This window comes from Peromyscus maniculatus, chromosome 10 (assembly GCF_049852395.1).
Source record: "Peromyscus maniculatus bairdii isolate BWxNUB_F1_BW_parent chromosome 10, HU_Pman_BW_mat_3.1, whole genome shotgun sequence".
Taxonomy (NCBI): domain Eukaryota; kingdom Metazoa; phylum Chordata; class Mammalia; order Rodentia; family Cricetidae; genus Peromyscus; species Peromyscus maniculatus.
Genome location: NC_134861.1, coordinates 23,043,078 through 23,069,046, shown reverse-complemented (window position 1 = coordinate 23,069,046; position 25,969 = coordinate 23,043,078). Strand labels below are relative to the sequence as shown.

The 25,969-nt window shown below is 47.4% G+C and overlaps 1 long non-coding RNA gene and 1 pseudogene across 3 annotated transcripts; one reads left to right on the top strand and one right to left on the bottom strand.

Annotated features, from left to right (window-relative positions):
• Nucleotides 1–447: 447 nt before the first annotated feature.
• LOC107400967 (uncharacterized) lies at nt 448–12,296 on the bottom strand. Of its 3 annotated transcripts, XR_013042830.1 has the most exons (5): nt 12,159–12,273; nt 10,161–10,360; nt 7,110–7,207; nt 5,117–5,291; nt 448–2,363 (listed from the first exon to the last, which is right to left on the bottom strand). It is a non-coding gene; the product is annotated as an uncharacterized LOC107400967 (long non-coding RNA). The 3 variants fall into 3 exon arrangements; XR_006076331.2 differs by lacking the exon at nt 5,117–5,291 and having other exon boundaries at nt 579–2,363; nt 12,159–12,296; XR_013042831.1 differs by lacking the exon at nt 448–2,363 and having other exon boundaries at nt 5,278–5,386.
• A 3,524-nt stretch (nt 12,297–15,820) lies between these two features.
• On the top strand, nt 15,821–21,020 carry LOC121832653 (cytochrome c pseudogene; annotated as a pseudogene).
• The last annotated feature ends 4,949 nt before the right edge of the window (nt 21,021–25,969 follow it).

Here is a 25,969-nt window from a genome sequence, read left to right as displayed (position 1 = left end):
AAAGAGATGGGGATGTGTTTTTGCTTCATCCCTTTATATCTAATTTGTAGAGACACCTAGTATTAAGTGGACCTTTACCTTTAGAGTCCTACTAGGTATGGTGCCCACCCTAGAACAGACTCCTCACAGTCCAAAGAGCTTGAAGAAACAGTAAATGCCATCTAGCTCAGGGATCTTTAAGGGTTTTTATTTACATAGCTTTAAAAGAATCTTGAAGCACAGAATGCTATGTTGGTGGTTAAGAATGTTCATGTGCCGGTTAAATAGATGTCGAAGGTTAAATTCCAAAGAGTGGGGAAGGAGTGGTAAAGTGTGGGGATGGGGAGTGGCTAAACATTTCAATAGATCTACACACCACTCACTGGAGTGTGTATCTCAATGCATTTCTAATGTCATAGTAACTTGATATCCCTCCATCATCTTAAAAAAGAATTCCCGAGTAATCTCTAACAATTAGACATTTTAATTTTCCTCTTTCCCTCCTTTCATTCCTCTTTCTCTGTAGAACTTGAACCTGATACAATATAATATACATTTTACACATTTATCTGCTGGAATGGAGATGTGGTTTTGGTTTTGGTTCATTTATTTACTTGTATCCCTCTCCCAGAATAGCAGTTCTCAAAGTACTGTCCAAGGGCCGTGTCTTCCTCAGCTTTACCACTGCTGCAAAGAAACACCATGACCAAAAAGCAAGTTGGGGAGAAAAACATTTCCACATTGCTGGTTATGACCAAAGAAAGTCAGGACAGGAATTCAAACAGGACAGGAACCTGAAGGCAGGAGCTGATGCAGAGACCATGGAGGGGTGCTGCTTACTGGCTTGCTCATTATGACTTGCTTAGTCTATGAATTTTTATAGAGCCCCAAACTACCAACCCAAGGATGGCACCACCCACAAAGGGCTGGGCCCTCCTCTATCAATCACTAATTAAGAAAATTCCCTATAGTTAGAACTTAAGGAGACATCTTCTCATTTGAGGGACCCTCCTTTCAGATAACTCTAGCTTGTGTCAAGGTGACATAAAACCAGCCAGTACAATTGACCCCTTGTCAACTTGACACACAAACACATCACTGTTAAGTCATAACCTTTCCTTTCTTGTTCTTCCCCAAGATCACAAACTAACATCAACCTTACAATAGAAACATTCCAATTTTTAAAAGTCCCCCGTCTTTAAAAATCAAACACTTACAAATTCAGTCTCTTTAAAAGAGGCAGTCTCTTAAAATCCAAAGTCTTTTAAAATTCAAAGTCTCTCAACTGTTTACTCCTGTCAAATCAAAAATAAATCAAATACTTTCTTACTTCAAGAGGAAAGTGCCAGCACAGACTAAACAAAGCAAAACCAAACTCCAACAGTATAAAAAATTCAATGCCCAATCATCCGGGATTCACTCACGATCTTCTGGGCTCCTCCAAAGGGTTTGGGTCACTTCTCTGACTCCGCCCTCTGCAGCATGACCAGCTTGTCTTTTAGGCTTCAGCTGGCTCCACTCCACCGCTGCTTGGTGGTCATCCCGTGGTGCTGGCGTCTCCAAACATGCTTGGGTCTCTTGCTGCAACTAGGCTGCACTTTCACTGGCAGCCTCTCCTGGGCTCTCTTCAGGGACTCCAGCCCTGCTACACAGTGCCAATCCTCAGCTGCTCTCCATGACCCCTTCATGCCTTCAAAACCAGCAACAACTGGGTGACTCTTATGCTACCAAGTTTGGTTGCCAGAATAAGGTACAATCTTGGTCATTTCTGGAACATATTTTCTGTGTGCTGACCCTGAGGAAAGACTGCCCAGGGGACTCCACCTCAATGATGATGGTCTCTTCTTAATCATGGCTGATTCTTCAGCTCCAGTTGACCAGCATCCATTGTGCCAGCAAAGCAAAGATTTTACTTCAGTGTTTCTGGTGTCTTGTTAATCACAGCTGATTCTTCAGCTCCGGCTGGCCAGACACCTCAGATTCTTCACAGAAATGGCCAGGTAGAGTCTTTACTTCCCTCTGAAACTTCACCAGCCAGGCCTCCGTCTTCTGCACGGCTCTCAACATTCTTACCTTCCAAGCTCCTCCAGAACAGCTCACTGAGCTCTCAACACTCAGTGTCTTTTCTAGCTTCGAGTTCCAAAGTTCTCCCGCAGTCCTCCCCAAAACATGGTCAGGTCTGTCAAAGGCCTCTCAGGAGGGCCTGTGAAGTCAACGCTATTTGCTAATACACAACAGTGATCTTCTTCAGCCCTATCCCCTCCCAAGAGAACTCAGGAATTTCCCAGCAGCACAGAGGACACAGCATCCCAGAAAGTCATGCAGGGCAGGCATGAGCCGGGCAGCTTCCACCAGACAATGCCCCTCTCCTCAGGAAGCTCCGCCTGTTAAATAATGGAAAATTTTTTTTTTTCATAAATACGTTACTTTTATGAGCGTGTATGAGTTTATTTTTTTAAATAATTTTTAACTGCTAATATGGTAAATATCAACCAGCTTAACTCACCTGAACAAGTCATATGGGGTCTTTACTAATATTTAAAAATGAAGAGTAGTCTTGAGACAAAAGGCATGAAGGACTGGTGCTCTGTGATATTAACGATGGGGGTTACACATCCTCAACTCTCCCACAGAATGTGGCAAATTCTCCCAACCATGCTCATTCACACTCCAGCCTACAATGCTACAATATCCTCCGAACCCTTCTGAGGAGGTGCCCTTTGACCCCGTCTTTTCCTGTTACAGGGTCTCCAGGCCTGCTCCCTCGGTTCCGGGTGCCAAAGTGAGGGGGGTGCCAGGATTCCCTCTCCCATCCCCTGTTTGGGGTAGGTAATTGGTGGCTGCGGTCCTAAAAAGAGAAAGGCTACAACTGATGTTAAATCTTATTTGGATGAAGTTAATTTTAGACCTTTTCACAGTGAAAAATGCATAACCATTTCTCCCTCCTCCTTAACGCCACCTGAGTCCTCCCTTGGTGCCTCCTCCCTCAAGTTCAGTTCCCCATCAATCAGCCAGAGCAGGGTGGTTGCACACCCACATCCTGACACCTGACGGCCTGAAAAGCTCCTAGGATAGTGGTCCTCGATCTTCCTAATGCTGCAACCCTTTAATACAATTCCTCAGGTTGTGGTGACCCTTCCCCACAAACCATAAAATTATTTTCATCCCTATAATTGTCATTTTGTTGCTGTTATGAATCATTGTGTAAATATGTGATATGCAGGATATCTGATATGCGTACCCTGTGAAAGGGGCATTAGCCACCCAAGGGGTAGAGACTCACAGGTTGAGAACTGCTGTCCTAGATGCTTGTTGGGTCCCTGGCTCTGGTGGGCTAAAAGGGAGCTGTCCAGAAGAATGAGTGCCCAGCCTGTCCTGGAGACAGCGGAGAAAGCCTGCCCCCACCTCTCAAACACGGAGGAGGAGCTGACTTCTCCGTTACTCAGGAGACTGCCCAGGCAGAACTGTGAACAGCTTATAACATTCCTGTTTTGAAAACACACACACACACACACACACACACACACACACACACACACACACACACACCGATATGACCAAGTTCACAGGAAATATATGCTGACTATGTGCACAGCAGCCTGGGAGGATAAGACCCTCCCGGTTTCCAGAAACATGCTCTGTTCAGAGCAGAGCTTTGCCAGGGAAACCATGGCCGAGATGTCTGCTCGCTCCAGTGCCCCATCCTAACCCACAAATTCCCTGCTTCCGGAGCTCCAGTTGGCTGGAACTTGCTGTTCTCCTGGGAAGCCTGCCAGATCCCTCCTATTTCCCGAGCTTTTCTTCTGTTTCTAAATGGAGTCCTTCAAAACCGGATGTTCCACAGAGCTCTCGAGGACTTCTGCCTTGGGGCCCCCACCCCGAAACACAGGCCCCTCCCCTGTTCTGGACTGTGGGCCTGACTGTAACCCAACCCAACCTCCTACTTGGTGGGCACTGGCCCCAGGCCAGAGGGCAGATGCCAGAGAAACTGCACTAGGCAACAGGGATCCCATAGAGCTTTCAGCCGCTCCTCTGGCAACTCCCCATCTCCCTGTCCCTGGTCTTGCTGTCCTGGAATCCTCAGGGCAGGTTGGAATAGCCCATCTGGGAAGTCCCTGCTCAGAGAGGGCCACTTAAGTCACCAGAGATCACAGAGTGACGAGAAACAGCGGAAGGATTGTCGACGCTCTTCTTACATTTCATGGTTCACTCATCAATTCACGTGTCCACTTTCTATTCAGTAAGGCTTCCCTCCCCAGCAGCTCTCGTAGGTGCTGTGGCTTCAGCAACAAATGCGGCGGTCAAAGACACCTTCCCTGTGGCCCCAACACACAGGTGGATGTCAGCAATCTCAAAACAAGGGACCGGGAAGTCACCGGAAATAGAACGAAAGGCACAATAAAAGGATGCTGTACGTTCACCCTGTCACAATCAAGGGTCGCCGGGATTCCAGGCATGAAGCCCAAATCTGGCAACCAAAGGGGCAGAAAAAACAGCCAGAGTGCAATGGCTGAGGAGCTGTGTAGAGGGAAGGCCCCTCTGCTTCTGCTCAGCTCTGTGAGACAGCCAGGCAGGGTTCCCTCCAGTGCCTGGTACAGTTGCTTTCGTGGGGGCTGTAACCCCATTTTAACCACACATCACCCATGAGCGTGGGCATAGTGGGAAGGACACGAAACACACGGCCATGGCTTTCCTCAAGAGCTGTGGTGATGGCATGTCAAACTCCAGCTCCCCGTGGACTCCTCCTGTGGGCTGGGGGTCACGGCGCAGCCCTATCCCTGGTCTGGTGACCATTTCTTGGACAACGCCTCCAACGTTCTCTTGCCAATTGCTTTGCTTCTAGCTTACTGTCTCATGCATGGGATCTGTGCGTGCACATTTGTTTTTAATGTTTAAATTTTTATTTACCATTGTTTGTGTGTAGGGTGTGTGTGTGTGTGTGTGTGTGTGTGTGTGTGTGTGTGTGTGTGTGTATGTCACAACACAAGTTTGAAGGTCAGGGAACAACCTTTGAGAGTCACTTTTCTTCCACAGTGGGCTCCAGAGATCAAATGCACAAATGTTTCCACCCTCCGAGGCACCTCACCAGCCACAGACACATTTATTCATGCAGCGAATGTACTGTGTGTACACGCACCAGAACTCATATAGGATGGAGCCCAGCACAAACCCGAGAGGCACTCTCACAGAAGGACCAGAGAGCCAAGAGTTGTTCGGCAGCCGAGGTGAGGGCCCTCCTGCCTCATTTGGTTCCTCCAGTGGTCGCTGCACAGGGAGCTGGGCACTGCCTCGTCCAGGGTCAGGGATTAGCTCTGAGGACACAGTGAGTGCATTTGAGATGAATCAACAGAACTTTCCAAGGCCGCCGGCTGGGGAGGAGCTGGGGAGGTTGCGAGCGGTTAGCAGCCTGTGCAAAGACAGAGAAGCAGTGGAGGGCAAGGTCCTGAGAGGGCCAGCTAGTGATGCCTGCTGAGAGTCCAGGGTGGGGGTGGGGCGGGCTCTAATTGGTGGCTAGGCACTGGAGGTAGAGAGGGTGTAGAACCAGGAGGCTGTGCCAACGGAAGCTCGGACTTTATCCTAGAGGAAACATGCAGGAGCCATGAATCAGGCCTGGGAGGCATGCACGCTCACGCACACATGCACACCTACAAAACAAATTCCACTGGATATAAACTATCCTCTGAAGTTATCTGGAAGGTTCCCAGGTATCTCCCAGCTTCTTAAGGCTAGTCACTCAAACAGGACGCTCGCCACCCAATCCTACCCCGCTCAAGCTCCAGCGAGTTCCTGCTTGTGTCCTTGTTGATGCCTCCTGGCTGCTCTATTTCTAACATCCCACAGAAGCCCTGTTCTCTGTGGTCCTCTGCTGACCTTGCCGGAAGTGGGTGACAGGAAGTGCTTCTGTGTCTCAGCCCTTTTCAGGGAAAGCACACACACACACACACACACACACACACACTTGAGGGATGACCACCCACCCATTCACAGGGGCTTGTAACAGGAGGTCAGGATAACAGGCTGGAGAAGATCAGTTCGGCCATCTGGGCGGGTGTGACCAAGCTTCCTGATTCCCTGGCCATCCGTCGATGAGTGGAGAAGGAACACAGGCCAACCCTGTACCACCACCATGGGTGTGGCACTTCACCCTGGAGATAGCTACACCCACCTTTCAAACCACTCAGCCTCCGACAGAGTCTCATCCCTGTGATTGTCCCAGCCAGCTCTAGCGTCAGCTCCAGCGCCAGAGAAAGACGGATTAAAGTCAATAGAGCTTAAGGTCCAGGGCCCTGGAAGGGCCCTAGCAATGGAAGCACAGCAAGTCACATGGTAGGGAAACAGTGTGGGAGTCTCCCTGAGCTGCCATAACCCTAAACAAGCCACACGCATTTCTCACAGTCCAAGAGGCTGGGAAGTCCACAGATCAAGGGCTGGACGATTTAGTTCCTAATAAAGATGCATGGTTAATACTGATGGCCACTCAGTGTGACAGAGACCATCCTCTGAGCATGTCTGTGAAGGATTTTTTTTAATCCAACCTTTATTTTCAATAGCTCTGTGAAGGGTTATTTTGGTCAGGTTAACTGACAAAGGAAAATCCTTCCTGAACTTGGGCAGTGCCATTTCCCGGGCTGGGGGGCAGAAAGTCAGGAAGTGGAGAAAGCTATCTCAGCGCCAGCGTCCCCTGACAGCCGATGAATATGAGCTGCCCCTCAGGCTTCTGCCTCCCCTGACGTGATGGAGTGCACCCTGGAGCTACGAGCCAAATAAAGCCGGTCCTTCTTTAAGTTGCTTTGTCAGAATATTTTGTCACAGCATCAGGACATGTAACTAACACAAAGGAGTCCCCCTGCCTTTCAGACAGCTACTTTCTCACTGTCTTCACGCTGTGGAGAGACAGCCGGTCTGTCTCTTCCTCTTCAGATGCCATCACGGGGGCCCTGGACTCACGACCTCATCTCATCCTAATCACTTCCAAAGAGACCGTTTCCAAAAGACCATGACTGTTAGGGCGAGGGCTTGAATACGTGAGCTTAAGAACAGGGCAATTCAGCCCCCGGATTCTATTCACATCTCACAGTTCACACGGCAAATGTATGCGGACACAACGCGTGTATAATATAGACGCATACCTGTGTTGAGAGAAAGGTGGTATCACTCTCCACTGTCCTCCTGCCTCCCTGTCAGGCCAGGCCGTCCTGGAGTGACAATAGGCATCTTGGGGACCCAGCTGAGGAGAAGTTGAAGTAAATACGCATTAGATGTGAGTGTGTAGTCGGGGTGGGGAGGGCATGAGGCCCCCTCTGCCAGCTCCCGAAGGCTCTGCCCTGCAGGCACAGAGGGCATGCCTCAGAGGAATGTGGACGGGGCACCCGGCACTGAAATAGTCCCGTAGAGGATTAAGATGGATGAGGCCAATGCATTTTTATGGGAGAAAAAAAAATCTTCTAACTCTTACAGCTCAGCTATGAAAGGAACCTTTATAAAGAAAGGCCTTTCTAGGTTTAACGGCAATCCTCAGGATGCACAGGGCACCACCAACAATGAGCCGTGAAGCTGCAAGGAATTTTACTGTCAAAAGCTTAGAAAAGCACACTTCAAACACTTCGGAGGGAGACAACTCTCTGCTCTCTCAAAGGACCGAGTCAAATCCTCTGACACATGAGGAGAAAGTGTGTGTGGCCTGAAGCTATGAAGAAAACTGTTAGCAAGGTGATGGACAACAAACTGATTTAAATATCATTCGTTTCTGACTGCTGCGTTTCTGCTGTTCTTCATAAAACACAGTTCCTCCTAACTTCTTTTGACACTCTAAATACAATTCTTTCTCCCACGCTGTCCTCTTTCCCCTGCACAGGGATCTTCCCCGATGGCCCCAGGTCAGTGTCATGGGAATTGGAGCATGAGTGCTGGATGGAATGTTAGCACTTATTTAGAACCCCCCTCCCCCTCCCGCTTCCCAATGAGGAAACAGACCCCAAAAGCAGACATACTTGTATAAGGTCACAGAACAAGCAGATGTCAGAACTTGAACACAGGACTCTGGCTCTTAGTCCAGAACTCTTTACATAATTATACCTGTGGTTTTCAAGATTCGTTATAAGCAACCAAACTGCTAAAGTTTTATTTATATATATATATATATATAATTTCAGTTTTCTGTGGTGTTAACATTGTCAGGCACAATTTTGCCCACAGTTCTCTGACATGAATGTCTTGGGTCTCCAAGGGTCCACACCAATGAGCCCAGGGGCCTCAAAATCACCTTTGGAAGTAGATCTTTAGGCCCCACTGGAGAGGTGCTGATTCCTTAGATCTAAGATTAGAAATCGGTGATTTTAGGGACTTCTCCCAGAAAAGCGGGGGCAGATGGCAGATGAGCCACGTCTATTCAGCCCAGAGCTCTGACTCCTCCATCTCTACCCTGCCCCCCCAACCCTTCCCCTTCAGTTATAGTGGGGCGCACAGAGCTCACTCGCTGCCTTCTTACCATTCTGCCTCTGAACACACACTCTACTGCAGGGGAATCTTGAGTTTAAGTCCAGCCTGGGCTACATTTACTTGCAAGCTTCTGTTAAGGGGAAATACAGGGTGAGCTCGAGGAAACAGCCTAGAATCTACACAACAAATAGACTCCAGATCCCATGCTGGCTTTGGAGAAACAACTCCTGGAATTCCTCAGTGTTTACTGCTCTTCCAAATGAAATAGAAAATCTGGACCTTGTCACATCCAATTTCATTCATGACCACGGGGACACTATAGAGCAAACCAGGGATCGCTGGGGTGACTAATTTTGACTGAGGGCTGTAACACTGTCTTGATGCTAACTAACAAGGACACAATCTGTTCGCTCCAGATGTCTGGAGCCTTGTGAGATTTGGCAGACAAAGTCTGGACATGCACTATTGATTTCTAAACAAAGCAGATGACATTTGAGGCCTTAACAATCAGGGTCCCTAATGAAGAACTAACCTGCCTCCATCTTAGGCTTAAAAGCCATCTTACAGTAAAGACAAACTAGGCTCATTCCAGTCTATGACTGAACCTCTGTTTCTCAAGGACTGGGCTATGCCCCACCTGTAACCTTAACTACTATGGTTCTGTACGGCCTGTTCCCAGGAATGGAAATTATGTCTTTGTTTCAAAAAGTTGTTTATAACCATCTTGCAACCCTATCTCTGTTTCCAAAGGTTATTTGACCACCTATGACTACCTTGTCATGACTGCCTGTTGCTATGACAACCTTGTTATGCCCACTTTGCAGCCCTGTCTTTGTCTCAGGAGGTTGTTAGGACTAACTTGTTATGATGTTCTGCTCCTGTAATCCAGCCTATTTTACCCACCAAGTCCCCCATTTGAAAACCCCCTACTCCTGAGCTATACAACCCTGTCTTCCTCACCTCCAAGGCTGACCTCTCAAATCCCACCTTGGGGTGGTGGGAGGCAGCCTGTGTACACAAATGCAAAAGCTTGCTTTAACTAACTGCTTGATTTAATTAATTTGGCCATGATGATTTGCATCAGTGGTCTTTCTCCTCCCATTTTTGGGATTAACATTGCATCAGCTTAAGTCAGGTGGCTCTGTCTCTCCCTCGGTGCGGTGGGATAATATATGCAAAACTGCAGATCCCTGAAGGCTGTGTATGCCTGGTGTTTCCATTCATTTGTTTTATATAAAGTCTGATCTAAAAGCCTCCAAAAAATAAACCAAATCTGATCAGCTGGTGTCCCCCGCAAAGCACATGAATGTGGGCCTGACTAATAACTCAGCCAAAAGGAATCCTTCAGGCACTGCAGTTCTGTTCTTACAAAAGCTGAGGATGGTTTTAATGGTGATGTGATGGCTTTGTTAGTAATGATCAAAGATGCCAAACACAGCTCTCAGAAGTGCACAAGTCTTCACGCGTAACTCCACACGCCTCTCCAGGGATGTCCGGAGCCCCTGAGAGAGCCACCCAAAGGCCTTCTGTTCCTCTCCCCGCCCACCCCAGCGGCTTGTCATCTTAAATACATGGCTAATTCCCTTCTCCGACCTTTCTTCCTCCTCCATGCTCAGTGTCCTGAATTTTAATCCATAGGAGAGCTAAGCCAGGCAGGAGGGTGCGTGGCCATAACCGCAGCAAGTTGAGAGGAGGAGATGACACAGCAAGATTGTCTAGAGAAAGGGAATGAAGGAACTCACTTCTAAAGACGGATCTGTGCTCAGTGCTCCAGGAGGAAATCCCATTCCGGTCTCTCAAGCGCCGAGGCTCTGATTCCAGAGGCAGCATTGTCCCAGTCAGAATAAACATAAAAATTAATTGGATCTGTGATTCTGTCTTGACAGAGAATTCCAGAGAACCAGAATCCACTGGCTAACAGTCATAGGCTTCATATCAGAATCTGTGAAGACAAGACCACACTCACTTGGTGCTACAAACGGGGAAATGAACGCTTGGCTACTCCTGACCTTTCAAACTAAGCCCATGTAGACAGTCGTGAAGACCACATCTTGTCTGTCAACACATCAAAGTGTTCTACTCCCTATTCAACAAGTGGAAGTCGGAATCCTGCCTTTGAAATGGTGACACACAGAGAATTATGCCAATTCCTGCCAAAACAAGCACAAGACAAAAACAAGTAGGCCATCATTTCTGTGCCCAGGACCCTACAATCTAGTCAGGAAAGTAAGACCCAACGTTGATAAATGTAAGCACAACATGAGAAGTCCCACGAAAGAGGGATAAACAAAGCTACAGGGTTTCAGGGGTAGGAGATTACATCTGGGTGCTGTAACCCACGAGGGTGGACGGGAGTGCTATGTGAGCCCAGCCTCTTGGCACACAGAGCTACAGGATCTGTCTTGTATTTCTCCAGTTACCCACGCAATGAAGTTGTCTTGCTAGCAGAGCCCAGGACACAACTTGTGTTACTTTCTGTCACCACATAACACATTATTACGAATTTGGTGGCTTCGGATCACACATGCATTACCCCACAGTTTCTGAGCATCAAGACCCTGGCCACTGAGTAGCTGATTCCTGCTGAGCAGCTCACAAAGCTGAACTCCAGTGTCCGCTGGGCTATCCTCTCATCTGGAATGTCTCCAAACCATTCAGTTACTGACAGAATTTGCTGTCTTGCCTTTGTAGGGCTGAGGTCCCTCTATCCTAGCTAGCTGTTGGAAGGGGTTACTGTCAGGAGCTAGGGACGCTCATATTTCAGCTGTGGGTTACTCCTACAGTAGGGTAACTTCTTCAGAGACAGTGGGAGGATTGTCTTCAAGGAAGACCCAAATCCTCTTTAGAAGGGCTTCCCTGGGGAGCTGAAGAGATGGCTCAGCAGTTAAGAGCCCCGCATCTCTCTCAGAGGACTCAAGCTCCAGGGAATCCCGTGCTGTGTTCTGGCCTCCACAGGCACCCGCATGCATGTGGCATACACATATGCAGGTACACATGTACTTACATAAGTTTTACAAATAAATAACCCTCTAAAGAACATGCCTAATTACATTCTGTCTAATTTTCATAATCAGGACAGCCTCCCTTTGGATTGACCCAGAATAAATGAGGACCTGGATTATATTATAAAACCCTTCACTTTCCTAACCACTGCTCAAAATGCCATCACATTCCCATGTCCCCTCAGAGAGAGGGAATCACATGGGTGTGTGGTCTAGGGACAGGGACATTAGTGCCATTGCCTGTCTGCAGTGGCAAAGCAGTATCAAACGGTTTAGAGACGATGCCAGAGCACAAGCCACACTAAGTCTCTCTCCTGTACCAATTCAAACAGACAGACCATAAGAGGGAAAGGAAAGGATGGCGAATATGGACAGAAATGAAGTCGATTATATCTTTAGATATGACCACCACAATAGAGAGCATGTTCACTACAGTTTATGAACATTATATTACCATAACAAAGTGCACACACACACACACACACACACACACACACACACACACACACACACACCACCTGTTATTCTTACAACGTGACCCTGAACTCTTCCCATTCGACGGGACAGCCTGTATCACCCTCTGGCCGACTTGGCCAGTGAGTGCAACGCCAACAGAGTGGCACTAGATAGATGGGCACAATGAAGAGAGGAAACACCGAAGAGATTACGTCATACAAGCGCCATTTTTCCCACCTCGTCTCTCCCCGGCCCCTTGCAACCCCGCAGTCACATACTCACAGAAAAGCCACACATGAGTGCAACAACTGAACAGCTGACCGCCCCGGCTGAGGTCCCAGCCAACAGCCGCATCAAATGCAGATATGTGGGCAAGAGAGCTTGCTGGCTCCCAGCTGAGCTCACCCCTCCCCTTCCAGCCAGACCAGTAACTGCCCTGCGGAAGCAGAAGCTGCCCCTTCTGAGTTCTGTTTGTAAATAAAACAAATGGCTGTTGCTTTAAGCCTTTGGTTTGAGGTGGTTTGCTGAACAGCTACACACCACTGGAACGGTGGAATGCCCACCGGATTCAGGGGGGTGGAATGCCTGCTGGACTCAGGGGGGTGGGGAATGGGGGGTGGGGGAGGGAAAGCTGGCCCAGCCCCCTCCCACGCAGGAAGGTGGGAGCAGCCAAGGGCCAGCTTCCTGACAGTCACACAGCATTCTGCTCCTCCTGCTCCTCTGGGCCGTCCCCTGGCAGGGATTAAGATCCCTGACCTCCTGTCCAGAAGGGGATTGATTGACTTACTGGCTAACTAAGCAGAGAAAGCCAGAGGACGGGGGAGAAGGCTGGAGAGAATAAAGGACAAGAGGAGAGAAGCTGGCTTTAAAACTGGAGCCTGAACCGCTCATGGAATTGGAGGGGCTGGCTGAGAAGACGGGAGATTTGAAATAAGAGGTAGCCACAGTGGTTCTCAACCTGTGGGTCGCGACCCTGCAACAAACCGCCTTCTATCTCCAAAAATATTTACAATACATAATAGTAACAAAATTGCAGTTATAAAGTAGCAACCAAAATAATTCTATGGCGGGGGGGGGGGGGGGTCACCACAACATGAGGAACTGTATTGAAGGGTCACGCAGCATGAGGCTTGAGAACCCCTGCTCTAGATGGATGCCCACCCTTACACACGCCCGGAGAAAGGTAACCTGGCTCTTCGCTCTCTTGCCCTCCGTTCTGGTTAGTTTGTGTCAATTTAACACAAATCTACACACAGCTGGGAAGAAGGAACTTCTACTAAGGGTTGCCTCCTCCAGCTTGGCCCGAGGGCATGTCTGTGAAGCATTTTCTTGATTTCTAATTGATGTAGGAAAGGCCAGCCCACTGTGGGCGGTCTCATCCCTGGACAAGTGGGTGTGGCCTGTATGAGAAAAGGAGCTGAGGAAGTCACAGGCGGTCAGCAGTGCTCCTCCACGGTGTCTGCTTCAGTTCCTGCCTCCAGGTTCCTGCCTCGGCTTCCTTCAAGGATGCGCTGTATAATCTGCAAGCCCAGCAAACCCTGTCCTCCCCGTGTGGTTTCCGTGAGTGGTTTACCACAGCAACAGAAAGCTAAATCGGCATTCCCACGGGCTCTGAAAATAGGAATCTGGCTTCTAAATAGAAAGTGGATTTCCCAAAGCCATGCCACGTCCCTAGTTCTCTACAAAGCACGTAATTCCAGCTGCAACTTAAGAGGCACTGTAGAAAAAAATAAAAATAAATAAATAAAAAGCTTCACATGTGTTCTTGCTCATTTGGCTGGGGCTGGGGAGAGGATTTCTGAAGGATCTGGGAATGTGGTGTAGATGGGGCAATGTGGGAGGTTGCTCAGAACAGCAAGAACAAATAGCGTCCAGCACACCATTCAGACACATCTAACACATGCCACGCACACCGCACACCGCACACCGCACACCGCACACTGCCTGTGCCACCCCGAACAGCAGCCCATGGGAGAGACGCCTAGCTTAGGAAGCTGGGCTTGGCTAAAGTGAATGATGAATCCTAGAATTTCAACATTCTCAGTTCTTCAGTCAAATCCTTCCATTTTACAGATGAGGAAGTTGAGGTTTGGTAGGAGCCTGTGTTCTCATTGCTGGAGGGGGAGGGCTGAAGTGAGAGGGAAGGAGGTGGGCGGCCTGGGGCGGGGAGGCTTTGTTGCTTGTTCTCATTACTCCTGCACAAAGCAATGGGTCCCCTTTTGCTCCATGCTCATGGGTTACGTTGTGATCAGGACGCCAAGTCCAGACACAACAGGAGCCCCTGACTTGCTGTCCAGAACCAAGCCGTGGCCTGGCTTGTCTCCCACAGGCTGGGAATTTGTTGGGAATGCTAACCCATGAGTGTCACTAGAGATGGCTGGTTCCAGGAGCTCGACTGGTCACTGGCCATTTCTTAACCAGCCCGTCCAGGCCACAGACACCTTCTGGGCAGCCCAGCCATCCCTGTGCACAGTTAGACATGATCCTGCCCACGGACCAAGACAGCTTTTGAATTCAGGACCCAGTGAGAAAAAGGACCCCAACTTTGCCTTGCCCTCGTTTCCTGGGGACGCAGACAGCTTTGAGAGTCAGATTAATCATCCCTGCAGAGATGACTCTGACTTTTGCCGGGAGCTTTCTGCATCATAGCAAGGGAGGCTCCCCATGGTCCACCCCACCCCACACACCCCAAAAAGTGCATCTATGCTTCTCCCTTCCACACCACCCTCCCCGTCCCTCTTGGGGACCAGGACCCTCTATTGTAGGGCACTCCACAACAGAGGCTTGAGAGGCTGCCGAGCCATTGGCACCGATGGGGCTCCTCAAAGCTACAGGGTAGGAGGAGGGGTCTTCAGGGGAATGGAGGGAGCTCTGCAATGCAGCTCCTCTGCCTGCACTCACTAGTGTTCCCACTCAGTTGAGAAAGACTGGTCCTGGGGTCAGCTGGGGCCACATTAGCCAGGTCCCTCAGCTCTGTCCTCTCCCCTGGGAGAGCCCTGAGTCACCTCCGAAGAGTGTAGGAAACATGAAAGGTGGATTGCCTCTGTCATCATTTTCCTGCCTTTGGTATAGCATAAAATTTGTTGCTTGGTATGTGTCTGTACATGTGCATGTGAGTGTGTGTGTGTGTGTGTGTGTGTGTGTGTGTGTGTGTGTGTGTGTGTGGAGGGGGGAGTCCGTGCATATCTGCAGGCATGCTCACCCATGAGGGTGCATGTGGGGACCAGAGGATGACTTCAAGATGTCTTCCTCAATTGCTTCTCCTCATAATTTTTTATTTATTATATTCTGAGTTTGGGGAGGAAGAAAGAGCCACGGCATTTGAGCTAGGCATGGTGGTTGGTCACATGGCAGACAAGCAGCCACACAGTGGCAAAAGGACCTGCCAAGAAAGAGGAAGCCCAGACAGAGTACAGGGAAAGCACACTTAGGCTCTGGCCGCAGTACAGAGAGAGAGACAGAGGAGGAAAAGGGAAGTCCTCCCTTAGGAAGGCAGGGAGACCCAACGGAGCTCCGTGGGAGTGGGAATTCTGGGAAGGGAAAACACACTGAAGGACTGAACCTGGAGCTGGCCCTTCCAGCTAGACCAACTGGCCAGTGGATCTCGGAGATCCACCTGTCTACACATCTCGACCATAGGGTTATAGCCACTGCCACCTCATCCGGCTTTTTGTGTGAGTGTTGGGATCCGAACTCAGGTCCTCAGGCTCATGCAGCAAGCACTTTATCCACTGAGTCACACCAACAGTTGCATCTTCCCGTCTCTACATTCTATTCCCCACGCCCTTGGTATCCAACAAACGACCCGGATGGCAGAAGAAAGAAACTGCACAAAGGTTCCCATTTCAAGACCCCCCTTCCTTTCGCATGTTAATCAGCTCTTTAGACATCATTGCCCAATTTTAGGGTCTAATATACAGCAATGTAGTACATTCCTCATAATGATGGCCAAAGACTTGAGGAACAAAAACGTATGGAACCTAAATATAGCCAACTGTGAACTTGAAATTAAATGATCATGGAGCTGTCACAGAACATAAAAGATTCTAGAACTCTCCGCTCCCAGCTTATCTGAGAAATGCACATAACAGTTAGTTGTGCATGTTGATTTCATGGAGAATTTTATGCCTTCCACATAATAGATGTTCAGTTAGCACTCATGAAACATAAAACTATGTTTTTTGCAGGAATCCAAACCCCTTCCAGGACTATTCAGGCCGTGTGAATTACCACAAGAACAGTGCTGCAATGCCTCTAAGTTTCTTCTCTCGTGGACTGAGTAATCCCTAAATCAAATCATTCATTTTCTCCACCTTTTCCCTTTCCATACTTACAAAAGCAGAATCAGACAGTGACTGCAGAATTTCTCTAGGGGAGGTGTCACTGAATTTCAACAAGGGTAAGGCCCAGAACCTTGAATATAAATAAAATATACCTACTATAAAAACTTATATGAGGATTTTAGTGTAAATGTAAATCAATTTCACCGGGCAAAATGTCCAGGTTATATGATAGCTGCATTTAGCAGTTTAAGAAATTGCCAAATTGCTTTCCAGAGGGACTGCACCATTTGATATTCCCACCAGCAACGTGTAAGGGATACATTACCCACATTCCTGCCAGCTGTATTCTGGTAAATGAGCACTAATGCATTGTGTTATATTGTAGTTTTCAATTGCATTTCCCTAACGACTAATGATGGAGAACATCCTCGCAGGTCCTTGTTTGCAATTTGGGAATCATTTTGGTAAAATGTGCTTTTATGTATTTTACCAGCTTTATAACTGGAGTTTGATAATTCTATATTCAAGCAGGAACAATGATAGCATCGATACTCTCCTAGTTCTTTGTCAGATATGAGCCTATAAATATTTTCTCCCATTTCATAATCTGTCTTTTCTTCATCTTACAAGAACCTTTTAGAACAAATTAAAATTTTGCAAGCCTAACTTAACAATGTTTAATTTTATGGACTATACTTTTGTCAAATCTAAGCTCCCTCCCAACCCAAGATGCAAACATTTTCCTCCCGTTTCTTTGTGTGTATGTGTCTGGATTGTGTGCATATATGGTGCACATGTAGAAGCCAGAGGACAACCCCAGGAACATCACTATCCACTTCCTTTGAGACAAGGCTCCCATTGGCTTAGAGCTCACCAAGTAAGCCAGGCTAGCCACTGAGTTCCAGGGATCTGTCTATCTCCATCTCCCTAGCACACGGGGATTATAAGCATGCACCCCATACCCAGATTTTTAGAATGTGGGTTCTGAGGATTATGCTTCAGGGCAAGCATATTGTTAATTAAGCTATCTCCCTAGTGACCTCTTACATTTTCTTTCTCAGCATTTTATAGTTTTACCGTTCACATTCATGCCTATGATCCATTTTGACTTAGTTGTTTTCTAAGATATACAGCTTGGGTCTGAGCGACAACACTGTGGGTAAAGCTGCTTACTGTGCAAGCCTGATAGCCGAGTTTGATCCCCAGAACCCACAAAGGTGGAAGGAGAGAATTCACTTGACAAGCTGTCATCTGAACTCCACATACATGCTGTGGCATGAACACACACACACACACACACACACACACACACACACACACACACACACACACACACACCCCTAAATCCATAAACACAACCTGCTCCGTCTGTTTAACGTCACATGTATGCATATGATTTCAGGGCTGACCACTTGGTATTAGATAACCAATTAGGCAGCTCATTCTTGAGGGAGATGCTTTCTCCTGCTCCCAGCATTCCTTAGTTGCCTGTAGTTCTTTGTCTGGGGTGGGGCCCCTTGAGAGTCCCCCCACACTCAAGGAGGGTCCTCCCTCCTCCGTTTCCTTTCCGGAAACACCATCATAGACTTGAATTAAGTGAATGGTTCCAATCAGGCACGGTGGTGACACCTGTGATCCCAGGACTTTCAGTATCAGGGTTTCATGGCATTGAACTGTACTTGACTACAATCACTCAAACAAGTGGCTTATTGCCCCCGAAATAAGAAATCTAATGGCAGAGGTGTGGCTTGGTGGTAGAGAGTCTGCCTACCGTGCTCAAGGTCTAGAGTTCAGTCCCAAGCACTGAAAATAAACAAAAGTCTGGAGGCAGACCAGCCAGCCACCGTCCATGATGCCATCCAGGGTCAAATTCCAACCCACTGCTCTCCATGGTTAGCACCCATCTACCCACCGTGTGCTCCCCATGGTTAGCACACATCTACCCACTGTGTGCTCCCCATGGTTAGCACACATCTACCCACTGTGTGCTCCCCATGGTTAGCACACATCTACCCACCATGTGCTCCCCATGGTTAGCACATATCTACTCTACCATGGCTGTACTCTCCCATGGTTAGCACACATCTACCCTTGCCATGGCCAAATCCCAGTAAGAAAGCAAAGAGCAAAGTCTCAAGCCAACTTCTTATGGAGTAAACTGGCTTTTCCCCAAACCTCATCAATTATACATCCATGTAAATCTTATTGGCTAGAAGTACCTTACAGAACCATCCTGGAAGACAGGAAGTCTGGATAATAAATTTTCACTTAGCCTCAGTTAGATCCCTTTTATAATGAGAAGAAAAAACAAACCAGGCATGGTGGTGTACACCTACATTCCCAGCACTGGGGATGCTGAAGCAGGGGGTCATGAGTTCCAGGCCAACCTGGAGTACTGTGACACTTTACCTCCAAAACCAAAATAAATAAGTAAATTGCAAAAGGGGGTTTTCGAGATGATGTAATCAACTGGCGACATCAGACAACCCAAATCAACAAACAAGGACATATATTTACTATTCAGATGTAACCCCGCATGAAGCGTCCAAACAGGCACCTAAACAAAAGGCCACGCTCTGATTATAAGGCGCATATGTGTCTAGCCTGTCTTTAGAAGTTTCCTGTCCATATAGCATTTAGCAAATTGCTGGCCCGGGGATTACCCAGAATTCCTGGGATCATCTAGTTATTAAGCATGGAAAGCCAAGTTTCAGCATCTATAATATAAAACACAGGATGTTCTAAAAATGGGTCTTGTCATAAGGGCTTACATGACTGGGCTAGAAAAACCTCTCTGGCCCAGGGACAGAAAGATTGGTAGGCACTGAGTGATGAGCTTCGTCTATAATTTAGTGAGCTCCACTCATTCACACTTCATGTAGCCTGACAAGGAGAAGGGCTGCCTCCTTCCACTTGCCGGTGAAGTCACCAGAGCTGTGGAGGTGGTGGAAACTGCTGCAAAAGAGGTCAGAGTCGCCTGTGCACTAAACGGCTGGAGCTTCAGAACCTGGGCATGCTCCTGACAGACAGACAGCCCCACAAGGCAGACTAAACAAACATTAACAAGTCGCCGGGCCAGTGCAAAGAACAACTCATTGCTTATGCGAAGGTCCAGTGGAAATAATCATTAAAGATACAATCACTTGGTCATTTTCCAGAGAGCTTTATCACGGTGTCCTGCCGGCCTTTCAGCGGCTTTCCAGTTGTGTGGTGCACGGCAAAGCTGGGAGAACTGAGCTTGGGGCTGGCGTCCCCTTCCCTGTGACTCAGGTCAGGCAGCGCTTTTCAACAGCACCTGCTAATCTTGTTAAATCTTAAGTACCTCTCGGTTTTATGGGCCCACTTACTTTTCATTCCAGCCCTCTTTGGCCTTGCTGTCTTTGTGCAGCTGGACGGCCACCCCATGGGAGTTGCACAGTTAATTCTAGAACACCAGACTGAAGACTGTGTGTGACCTGCACCACAGGGAAAGATGCACACAGTGATGTTGCCCATCAAACAAGATCTAAGAGATACACTGGATTTTGGTCACCTGGCCGCTGCATCTTGTCTGTTTTTAAAAGGGGAAAATGAGTTTGTCTTAAAGTCATTTTAGGTGAGTGGAAATGCACCACCCATGAGAATAGAAAAATGGTATATAACTGATCTAGCCACACTGCATAGAAATTAGTCATATCTATAAAACTATTAAGTATATATACCTTATGATCCAACAGTTTCACTAATCTAAATTATTTGATTTTTCACAAGGCCATGCTGTGTGTGTGTGTGTGTGTGTGTGTGTGTGTGTGTGTGTATTTATGAGTGTGTGTGTAAAATGCATTCTAAAAAATGCCTTTTAATACTGAATCCAACTCTTAGGAGAGTCACATGTCCTCGAAACAGGGTTAGCTGTTTCTAAATGCAGTGTCCAAGGATTAAATATGAACACTTCCAGGCTGGAGAGAGGGTTAAGAGTACTTACTGTTCTAGCAGAGGACCCCAGTTCAGTTCCCAATACCCACATCAAACAGCTCACAACTGCCTGCAACTCATGCTCCAGGGAATCTGATGACCTCTGGCCTCTGAGGGCACCTGCACACACATGGTACACATAAATGCACAGAGGTGCACATATACACACAAATAAAAATAATAAATATATCTTTTTCAAACATACGATCAGGAGAAAGTGGGGCATTTGGCTTCAAGACATAATGTTGGAGTCGTCGACCAGTGTCTTGGTTACTTTTTATTGCTGTGATAAAACACCATGACCATAGACACTCAGAAAAGAAAGCATTTGATTCGGCTTACGGTTTCAGAGGGTTGGAGTCCATGGTGGCAAAGTGAAAGAAGAACTGAGAGCTCACATCTTGATCACAACCATAAGGCTGAGACAGAGCACTGGGAATCACAGGAGAGTCTTCAGAAACCTCAAGCCCACCCCCAGGAGCACACCTCCTCCAACAAGGCCACACCTCCTTCCCAAACAGTTCCACCAACGGGGAACAAGTATTCAAAACTATGGCCAATGGGGGCCGTTCTCCTTCCAACCACAACCAGAGAGGAGTGAATTAAATGTCAGTGATATTGAGAAAGGCAAGGAGACTTTTGTTCAGAAGTGTGCCTGGTGCCACACTATGTAACAGGGAGATGAGCACAAGACTGGACCAAATCTGCACGGACCAGGCAGAAGACAGGTCAGGCTGCTGGATTCTCATACAGACGCCAACAAGAGCAAAGGCATCACCTGGTGAGAGGATACCCGGTGGAGAAGCCCAGGAAGTGATTCCCTGGAACCAAAGTGGTCTTCACCAGGTCTAAGAAGGGAGAAAGGGCAGACCCGGTGGTTCATCTTAAAAAGGCTACCGATGAGTAATAGCCTTACTTATTACAAAACAAATGTCTCACGGCTTTTAATGTGTAACATAATGAATTCATACACCGGAGTTCAGACAACGTAACGCTAACAGAATAGTTCTGTTGTACAGTGCTGATTTAAGTAAAATCGGCGTGTAGTAACGTGGATCTTTTTTAAAAATAGCAACTCCAATTCCGTAAACATCATCACTGCTTTTCCTGTCTCAAAATAGACCTGGACTCAATTAGTAATGTTCGACTTTCCACAAAGTAGGAGATGCCACCTCAGTGCCTACTGGTTTTACAGTCAGATTTGTAGAACTGGGCATGAGTATGTTTAAACACTGGAGCAATCCTCTCACTATTGGAGAGCCAAGGAGAAGACTCACTTGTGCATCAGTGTGGCCCTTTACAAGTGATGGATAGAGATAAGAAAGAAAAAAAAGTCTAAGCCAGTGGTTCTCAACCTATGGGTCACGACCCTTTGGGGTCACAAGGGTCACACATCAGATGTCCTACATATCAGATATTCACATTATGATTCATAACAGTAACACAATTTTGTGGTTGGGGTCACCACAACATGAAGAACTGTATTAAAGGACTGCAGCATTGGGAAGGTTGATCTGCTCTTGACAACGTCAGTTTAATTAGAATTCCCTGTATCAAAAAAATGCTGCCTTTTACTCCCGAAAGGCATTTTAGTATGGTTTATGTCTGACAGAAAATAAAGAGTATTTACTGCTTCTTACTTTGTATAGTTGATCTATAAGTTCAGATGCTCTTACAAGCTAGCATGGTAGACCAGCAAGTTAGATTTTACTTTTTAATTCTTTATTGTCTAATTCATAAGTCATAATTCAGAACTGTTCTTAAACACCCACTCAGAAATAAACAAAACTGGAAATATCGCATATGTATGATTGGTAGTGGTACTTTTTGCCAATTCATTAGCTAGATTAAAATAAAGGAAATAAATTGTAAATTATCAGCAGTAAAATATAACATATCTACTATACATATATATATATATACATATATACATATAAATATAAATGTATGTTTATATCGTCAGGGCTGGAGAGACGGCTCAGCAGTGAAGAGCACTGGCTGCTCTTCCAGAGGGCCTGGATGTAGTTCCTCCCACCCACGGGGCAGCTCACAAGCCTCTGCAAGTTCCACCACGGTCTCTGCTTCAGTTCCTGCCTCTGGGTTCCTTCTTGGGGTTCCTGCCTTGGCTTCAGTCAGCCCAACAAACCCCCTTTCCTCCAGCTAAGTTGCTTTTGGTCATGGAGTTCATCACAGCAGCAGAAACCAAACTAGGTAGTCTCATGCTGAAGACAAACTGTAGTTTGAAAGGCGAACCTGACACCATGCGGCTTCTCGGGCAGATGCTACTAGATACTGTCCACTGAGCCTCTTCACAGTCTCCCCACAGCTTCCGGTAACAATGAGCTGGTACACACTCCAGCAGGAGGCACTGCACTCTCCTTCGGTTGCGAGGCACTACTTTTCGAGTACCACTGCGCTTGACTTACTTTGTAAATCGCACAGAGCGGCACTGTGCTGTGACAAGTTCCTGAGATGGTTTGTATGTCAGGAAAATGAGCAAATGAATAAGTCATGTTAGAATGCCCATGAGGGCATGTGAGAGGGTGTCACAGGGGGTTAAACTTGTTAACACAAGGGTCAACAGTGGCGACACGATCAGTTACCGGGGAGAATAATCTTCGTTCAGATGCCAGAGTAGAATCCTTTAATCCCCTGGCTGAGAGGACACACTTGGCCTGCTTACACATCATGTTACTAAACTTTATCCCTGCTCACTATTCTTGCAAAGCAGTCTTACTACCAAGATTTTGTTCTAGCCTTAGAGGCCATGTTTTATATACAAATAAAAAATATCAAGATTAAAACAGAATTTCTTCATCAGACTCAGAGGAGATTTCATCAAACTCCCGAAAAAGCATGGAAAATCAGTTAATCCCACTGGAGCTAAAAGTCTTAAGGACAACAACTTGTATTACATAAATTCTTCTAGAGAAAAATAAACTGTAAATTACAGGGAAATGTGTGATCTGCATCATCCAGTAACACCTACTATGGATGCCTCTGTACCTATACATAGTGTTTAGAGCAAGAAGTTTAATTCCAGAATATAAGATATGTGGATTTATAGTTCAGGAAACACGTTCTTTTGACTGGATCTCCGCTCTCTTCAGTTTAGATCCACTTGTACACCACCTTTCTTCTGAAATCCAGCCCTCAGGGTCCTTCCCAACGCCTACTGTCTCCTCCTCCTCCTCCTTCACCTTCTCTATTTTCTCCTCCTCTGCTTCTCTCTCCTTTTAAGACAGTATCACTATAGCCCAAGCTGACTCAAATTCTAGATCCTCCTGCCTCAGCCTCCCAAATTCTCGGATTACCCACCACACAACTCTAAAGAGTGCCCAGGACCCTCCTAGTGCCTGCTAAACCCTCCTGTCCTTCCCTCTCCCTGTGGAGCCGCTTTCTCTCAGACCCTGAGAGACCCTGTCTGCTAGCTCCTCCCTCCCGTGCCACACAAAGCACAGACCCCTCAGCCTTGCCCTGCATTGATAGCCTTTCTTCTGTCTACTCTGTCACTCTCAACTCCAGAGGGGAAGCCTTCGGGGACCAAGTTAAGAATCTCAGCACACACCATCTTGTCCTCCAATACAAGTCTAATCACTGCCCCCAAAGCCTCTACTCCTGGCTCTTAGATTTTTTTTTTTATAGGCAAGATTTAGTATTTGAAATTAGTAGATAACCCCAAATTATCACCTTCTGATGTTCTTGGCAAATGTACCAGCCTAAGCAAGCGCACACGCACACACACACATGTCACAACACCAGAGGACAGCACTAATGCTGTGGCTGTCATTGCCAGGCCACCCTCAACTCTCTCTCTCTCTCTCTCTCTCTCTCTCTCTCTCTCTCTCTCTCTCTCTCTCTCTCTCTCTCTCTCTCTTTCTGAAATACCATGACAGCACAGCTGACCCACAATCCCATTACCTCCTGCTTGACAACATCCGCTGAGTTTCCCAGTTTCTCCATGTCTCAGTGTTCTCATCAGTAAGATGAGAATAAAGGGCCCTGCTTGTAGAACTGGTCTGAGGATCAAAGTTTCTTTTTGAGAAGAGATTCACTGCCCAATTCTGTTCAAGGAAGGGCTTGCTGCTCAGCTGCCAGGAGGATGGCTGGCAAAGCCCTCAAGCTCCCCACATCCCCAGGTGTTCCCAGATTCAGAATGGGGCTTTAGGAGCCAGGGGTGTGTAGAGTAGGCCGTTCTGGCTAAGGTGGGCCCCCGACAGGCAGGATTTGCCTCCAGCTCCTGGGCTGGTTGGCTGATGCTGCCGAGCCTAGGTTACAGGCTCGCGTCTCCTGGCTCTCTGCCTTCTCCTCAGAGGTATTAATCCCTGATAAGCACCCCACATCCAAACTCTGCTTCAGCCACTGCTTCCGGAGGAGCCAACCTGTGGCACTGTTTGTTGCGTATTTAGAGAAGCACCTGGCAGGCACAGCAGCCGCGGCGCACTGGGCAAGCGCTTGTTAGAGGCAGAGAAGCCGTCTGGGGAGGAGCATCTCCGCTGGGCATCCTCTGGGGACGGTCCAGTTTGGTATCAGCTGAGGCCTAGCCAGTCATGAGGATGACATACTGATCTGCTACCCAATACGGCTGTTGCTATATATTTCTAGGCTCATGATTTAGGACTTTTCGCCATTATCTTCCCTATTTTTGATCACACAAATTCAGTTTTTCATCACTCTCAGGAGTATACTCTGGCATGAATTAAATTATAAATTTAATATTTTAACAATTTTGACTAATGTCTAACATGATTTTAGGTTAAAAACCCATAGGCTGTCTAGAATTAGCCTCCTGAGGATGGGAAGACCCTTCAGGGCAGAGTCAACCCAAAGAGAATAACAGCTCCGGGCTGTGGGCAAAGGTGTAGATGAGCGGCTGTGACCTGGGGGGGTCTGGAGGCCTCACCACTGTGAGGCTGGGTTTCTGAGTGCACGTCTGTGCTCACGCATTGTCCTGCAGTTCATTTGTCTGCTCATTCATGTGGACAAGAGATCGTGAGGTCGGGTTCTCACAGCCATCCCGCCTGCCCGGTTCTGACCCCCTGAAGTGGAAGGTTGGTTACAGCAGACAACAAGCAAGACCACAGAAGGGAGACCAGCACTGCCGAGGTGAGCAGCCGGACTGGGGCTCAGGAAAGACAACATTTGAGTGGACAAATTTAAAGATGGAAATCCAGAAGAAGAAAAAAATGCCTGGGGCAGCACATTCTAGGCAGAAATCAGGGCAAGTGTCAAGCCCCTGGAGAATTAATGCCTGGGAAGAATACCAGAGAGGCCATTTCAGCTGGACAGTGCTCAGCAGGGGAGAGCAAGGCGCCTGGGGTAAGCTGAAGAGGAATTCCAATTTCGTTCTGAGTGTCAAGAGAACCCCCATGTGACCTGAGTGGAGCCGACAGATACACAGCGTCTACTTTCAAAAAGTCATGCTGACTAAGAGCTAGTTCCCCCATGATGGAGGAAACCAAATTACAATAGAGTAAAAGATGTGGTACTTCCGATTCTTGGATGATGCTCCAGTTTAGCACCATGCCAGAATTACTCTGGGCTTTCAGGTGGTCGTATAGCTGTTTTATAAGCTTTTATTAGGACACTAAGAATGAGCAGTACTATAGATTAAAATCCTCACTAGACCTGAGGAAAAAAACACTTAGGAACACAGCCCATGCCGCCTTCCCACAGGCTCATTCCTTCTCATTTTCATTTACAGCGTATCATTTGTAGTGTTAGCTAATCTTATAAACCAGCCAGTGTCACCCCTCAGCTGTTACTCCTCTAGAATAATTACTAGCTCTAGGATGTTGGGGGGGGGGGTGACACATATTTTTCTATAGCATCATGACCCAAAGAGAAAGGGACGAG